Below are 6,961 nucleotides of genomic sequence, written 5' to 3' on the forward strand. Positions count from 1 at the left end.
AAGATCTCTATAATTAAATACGGTGATCTGCCTCGATTACTCTGTCTGATATTTCCATTATAAATTAAGTTCTTCCGTTCCATTATTCTCACCATTCCTATACTTTCCTTCTTGTTTCATACATCCAAAAGATTCTGAAAATGCTTAATCCAGTACTAATCCTTGATATTTTTCTAATTGTCATTTCTGTCATCCCTCTTTTCAATCTTCCCCTAGAAGAATCTGTTTACTTCTACTATTACCTTGGGGTGATAGTGCTTTTAATCCTCCCGTGTCTTTATGTCGCTATATACATTGATATACACGGTTTGTAATTTATGTGTTGTTATCGGGCTTTATATCTTCCCTTATACCTCAAAGTCCTTGCTTCTGTTTTCTATAATCATTGTCATCCCCGGTTAATACTTCCCCCCTATTTGCTGCGATTTATACTCCAATTTCTATTTCAGAGCTTTGTCCCTTCGGTTCTTCTTCTTCTTGCGATTGGGCACCTCTTGTAATGGTCCAGAATTTGTGGGTATGGAGTTTTGAATGAACGTGGCTGATGTTCTAAGAGAGAAGTTGTAATAGCACGATCTTGATTGGTTAAATTATCAGAATTCAAGAGAAAAGATAGAACTATCAAGAAAATATGTTCTTGATATGTTTATAGATTAGATAGAATGTAAGAGTCGTGTAACATAGCACATGATGACGTTATGATCTGTGAATCATCACGTCCCATTAAAAACTCAGCATGACTTACTGTAATATAATCACGTTGATCAAGTGTCATTATATTATACTAACTCATGCATCAATTTCCAACACTACTTCAAAAGCATTCTTATTTTAAGCTTGAAAGTTTACAGAATATAGAAACTAACAGTTTCTATATGATGTAACACTGATAGTGCGAAGAGATAAATGATTTCAGATAAGATTAGTTATGAAAAGTATCTTCAGAAATATCGAGGACATTTATAATGAAAGATATGATGATCTCTTAGAATATCTAAGATCAGAGGATGATGAACAATATTGTCCGTAAGGGTTTAGAGTAAGGAGCAAGATATTCACTAAAGACTTCAGCAGGCATTGAATCATTTGGATTCTTTGAAGTCAAACTTATTCTTTGTGATTTGTCCACGGCTTCCTTCATAGTTTCACATAATCCGCTTTTCGGTACTAAATTTTCTATTGAGTGTTTTCAATACTCCATTCTTTATCATCAAACTTTCGACGGTTAAGGTCGTTTACGGTTGTCTACGGTTTATGCTGCTTCATTCAGCTTCCTCAAAATTTGGAGTATTGATTCGTAGACTGGGTGCTTTTCAGAATTTCAGAATAAAAGATCATAATTCTAAGATATAAATGTTATATGTATACATATATCTGTTGATGTAGACATGCTGCGAGAATTCAAAATACTGGTTGCTAAACCCTGGTAATTTGTATGGCAATTTTTTTTTTTTTTTTGTTCAAGATACGGATGAGTATATGTTAGGGTTTCAATGAATAAATATAATGATTTGTCAGAGAGATCTAAGCCAAGAAGCAATGAGGTTGCTGGTACATCTGCTGGTAATATGGTGGAATATAAAAGGTTCCTCGGTAACAATAAAAGAGCACACATATATATATATCAAGGTTATAATAAGGTTGTTTCGAATGAAAAGTTGAAGTTGACTTGTTGGAACTGTGACAAAATTGGCTACTTTGGAAAGGGATTGCAAGGTTATTTTCGGTAATAACAACGCCAAAGGAGCTAGCACTGATATGTATTGAATGTTTAATCAGATTCAGAGTATTTTTCAGGTGCATAACTATATGCATAAATCTTTTCTTCCGTAGATGAAGTGCGGTTGGTTCATCTTCTCGATTGAGGTGTTTTTAGGAATTATGACAGGTTTGAACGCAGATTGTAATCGTCGAGATACAATGAGGTTTAAGATGAGATCAAGTGGCAAACTTGAAGAATTATTTAGTTTTATATGTTATAATCAATATTTTAATTCATTTTAATTGTCCAATGTCATTAGTCCACAGTCGATAGTCCACATTTAACAGTCCAATAATTCATATATAATTTAATATATAATATTCGAATTAATTAATACGTATCGTGACCCGTATACGTCTCAGACTCGATCACAACTCAAAGTATATATATTATTTGAGAATCAACCTCAACCCTGTATAGAGAACTCGATCATTACTGCATATAGAGTGTCTATGGTGATTCCAAATAATATATATAGATGCGTCGATATGATATGTCAAAACCTTGTATACGTGTCCCGATATTTAAAGTGCGTAAAATAAATACAGAAATTAAATGACGATAAATAAAATGCGTAAAGTAAATAACAGAAATTAAATGACGATAATTAAAATTGTGATAATTAAATTGCGATAAAATAAATTGCGATAATTAAAATGTAATACGGAATTAACAGTTAGCTAGGAATAGTTAGCTAGGATCTTGTTAGCGTGGATTCTTAACAAAATTTCATATTGTTAATTAGTCTGTTTCTAATCAAAATTTTTTTTTTTTTTTTCATTGTGTCCATTATTTCTTCATTATGCCACTTGTTGGATTCTGATAGGTCAAAATCCAAATATGAAATTGAATGAATATGGTTATTCTGTGGTGAACGAATTTGTATATCGGTGGATGTAAGTAGGATAGTAAACGACTGTTGAATCAGCTTCGAAGAATGTACAGTGTAATTTATTAATGTGAAATCTGAATATTTCTCGGGTATTACCTACCCGTTAAAATATTTTCACAATTAACACTTTGTACGAAAGAATTTTTAATTACAATCTTTATAAAAAAATATATACATATATATTTACTTCAGATGTAATCATGGATTTAATGAGTCCATATGATATTAAACTCATTTGATTTACCGTTAGAACAAGAATATATAATCTCTACAACATTAGAAATTACATAATCGCCATGTCGAACGAAGATAAATTATGTAGAATGATTCGCAGATTGATGATTATACTCGAGGTACAGAATGAGATATTGGGGCATGTTTTGTTGAAACTTGAGTTGTTGGTGGTACTGGTATTGATGTTGGTGGTACTGTTGGTGCCGGTGATGTTGCTGAAGCTGGTACATTTTGCACCATATTTTCCAAATTGATTACTCGAGCGCGAAGCTTGTTGACTTCTTCTATTATTTCGGGATGATTGTCGGTCGGAACGAGCGGATGAATAAGATTTAGAATTGTGGAAAGAATATAATCGTGACGAGCTACTCTAGTAATGAGGCTGAAAATGGTGTTTTGGATTGGTTTGTCGGTAAGTGCTTCAGATTCTTTGCCAAGAGTGCAGGTTGATGGGTGGAAAGAATCGCTTTCTACTCGTCTCCATTGATTAAGTAGACTATGAACCCATCAGATGAATTGAGGATGGATGATTGGTTGATTCATTCTGATGACGCTATTTTCGGAGCTTATGTGAATATCCATGTCGGAATAGCGGTCGGAACAACTATCGGAATAGCTTATCGGAATCCGAAGGACTCGAACTGGTTGAGGGATTCATCTCGTACGATCAGATGAAGGATTTTCGATAAGAAATAGATTATATAATATAGATTAGTACCCTGCAATACATAATTTACATATGCATATATAATACTAAAATCCCATAAGTTACGGAGGAATCTACGGAAGCTGTCAGGCAAAAGTAACAACAACAGATATGCTAAGATATGAATTTATCTATACACTGTCTATGCAATAGCGGCAGTAAGACGTGTCTAGACTTTAAGGATGATAAGCAAGTAATTTTCGACACGAAATGATAAGCAAAACTTTTGACATGCAGACACGATCGAAGTCCAGACTCACTAATGCATCCTAACGACTTATCAGTTATACACACTAATGCAGACCTGGTTCGCTAAGACCACCGCTCTGATACCAACTGTAGAAACCCATCCTAATCCATCCGGATGAAGTCCATATCGATTATAAACGTTTCACAACAGTTGATTACATCGCGAGGTACTTGACCTCTATATGATACATTTTACAAACATTGCATTCATTTTTGAAAAGACAATCTTTCATTACATCGAAAGTTGACGACACGCATATCATTTCATAATATATCCAACTATAATTGGCTTAATAATAATCTTGATGAACTCAACGACTCGAATGCAACGTCTTTTGAAATATGCCATGAATGACTCCAAGTAATATTTCTAGAATGAGCAAAAGCACAGCGGAAGATTTCTTTCGTACCTGAGAATAAACATGCTTTAAAGTGTCAACCAAAAGGTTGGTGAGTTCATTAGTTTAACATAAATAATCATTTTATAATTTTAATAGACCACAAGATTTCATATTTTCATTTCTCATAAACATACGTCCCATGCATAGAGACAAAAATATCATTCATATGGATTGAACACCTGGTAACCGACATTCACAATATGCATATAAGAATATCCCCTATCATTCTGGAATCCTCCTTCAGACATGATATAATTTTCGAAGTACTAAAGCATCCGGTACTTTGGATGGGGCTTGTTGGGCCTGATAGATCTATCTTTAGGATTCGCGTCAATTAGGGTGTCTATTCCCTAATTCTTAGATTACCAGACTTAATAAAAAGGGGCATATTCGGTTTAATAATCCAACCATAGAATGTAGTTTCGATTACTTGTGTCTATTTCGTAAAACAGTTATAAAAGCAGCACATGTATTCTCAGTCCCAAAAATATATATTGCAAAAGCATTTAAAAGGGGAGCAAATGAAACTCACGCATATAAATATTGTAAAACAGTTAATAAAGCATTTGCATGTATTCTCAGCTCAAAAATGTAATGAGTAAAAAGGGAATCAAATGAAACTCACCTAATGTATTTTGTAGTAAAAATACATATTACGACTTTAAACAATGCAGGGTTGGCCTCGGATTCACGAACCTATATCAGTTGTATATTTATTAACACGTATAATTGTAATCGAATAAATTTACATATTATTATAATTGTTATTTTAATAATTTATATGATTTATTAATAACTTAATTAACTATTTTTATTTTATATACATTAGATACATAATTAGTATTTATAATAACAATATTAATATAGTTGTGTTATATGTATTAAATATATATATTTATGTTTGTATTTCATTTGTTTATCAAAACAGTAGTTCTATTATACTAAGTTAATATTAGTAAAAATAATGATATTAACATTAATAATAAACATATGTTAATAATAATCTTATTAGTGATAATAACAATGATATTAATAATAATACTTGTAAAAATATTAATGTTACTGTTTATGATAGTTATTAATGATTTACTAATAATAATAATAATAATAATAATAATAATAATAATAATAATAATAATTAATATTAACAACATTATCAATAATAATAATAATAATAATAATAATAATAATAATAATAATAATAATAATAATAATAATAATAATAATAATAATAATAACAACAACAACAATAATAATAATAATAAAGTTACAACCTTTGAAGAGAAGATCAATAAAAAGAACACCCACGCCACGACTCGAACCCTTGACCTCCCGCTAACACCACAACACCACAAACCATCCTTCTATCCTTACATTTCCAATTAAAATTGCATACCATATATATTTAACTAACTTCTTTCGGCCCAAGTAGAAAGGCAACCCAACAACCACATTAATATAACTCAGCCCATCTAGCAATTACTGGCCCAACATGTTATAATTTTCGGCTCAACAGTAAGCGAACACGGCCCAATTGTAGAGCCCCAAACATATTCTGTTGTTAATAATAAAAAAAATGCAATGGCCGGGGATTGAACCCGCGACCTCTAGATCTAAACAAACCCACTCAACCATTCCACCAGTCTCCTTTTTTCTGATACATAATCATACCTATAAGTAATAACCCGCTATGCATCTGTTTCTTTTCCTTCTCATTAATCACAACTCATCAATTCGTCACCTTCCATTAAGGTGTCTTTACAGCTCACCTTGATCATTATAGAACATCAAGTAGGAACCTTTGCTTTATACTTGACGGTCAGAAAAAAAAAATTAAATACATCATCGATAAACATCATCATCATTAACCAACATCGATCATTATCATCTTTCTCAACATCGAATCAACATCATCACAATCATCTTCAACAGCGAGAACCATCAATCGTAACCATCATCATCGTATAATTATCATCTTCGAATCATCATTATCATAATTCAAAAACACCACATACTTTATCATCATCAAGTATTCTCACACAATAACATTCAGCCCATTAGAACTATGAAATGGATATCAGTCCATAATTAATACGGCTCAAGTCAAAAAAGAATAGCAGCCCAAGACTTAATCGAGTAACCCGTATGAAGATTATTAAACAGGAATTATATATTAACGGTCAGTATAATTATTCCATCACCAAAACATCATCATCACGTTTCATGGTCCAAGTGTTTGTTATTATTTCATAAAGTGCCTCCTCTTGTCTGCCACCATCCATAGATAAATCAAAAAGTGCCAATTACATTCATTGACCCGTAAGAGAGAATGATGGATAAATGAGGTTCGTTGGTTTATAATACGAATATGAATAAATATAGGAACTAACGAATAGCAGTAACCAAACCAAAGCAAAAGTGATTTTTAATTAGGTGTTGATCGAGCAAGAAGTAAAACCGTAATCGTTTGGCTTGAATAAAAATAAATAAATATCAACGTGTTAGTTTGTAGCAGCAGGTTGTTGCGATCGAGAAGTAGACAGAATAGAAGCTGCAGCAACTGCAGTAGTAGTGATCGGAGGAGGTGGTTGATTAAAGTGGAGGTGAGTGGTTCAATGGAGTTGATAGCCGATGGGGATTGTTTCGAAAAGAAAATAGCAACATAGCTATGTAATAGTATGTGGGTGTTGTAAGTGGTTTGACGAGGGTGATGGTCA

This window comes from Rutidosis leptorrhynchoides, chromosome 4 (genome assembly GCF_046630445.1).
Source record: "Rutidosis leptorrhynchoides isolate AG116_Rl617_1_P2 chromosome 4, CSIRO_AGI_Rlap_v1, whole genome shotgun sequence".
In the NCBI taxonomy this organism is placed as follows: domain Eukaryota; kingdom Viridiplantae; phylum Streptophyta; class Magnoliopsida; order Asterales; family Asteraceae; genus Rutidosis; species Rutidosis leptorrhynchoides.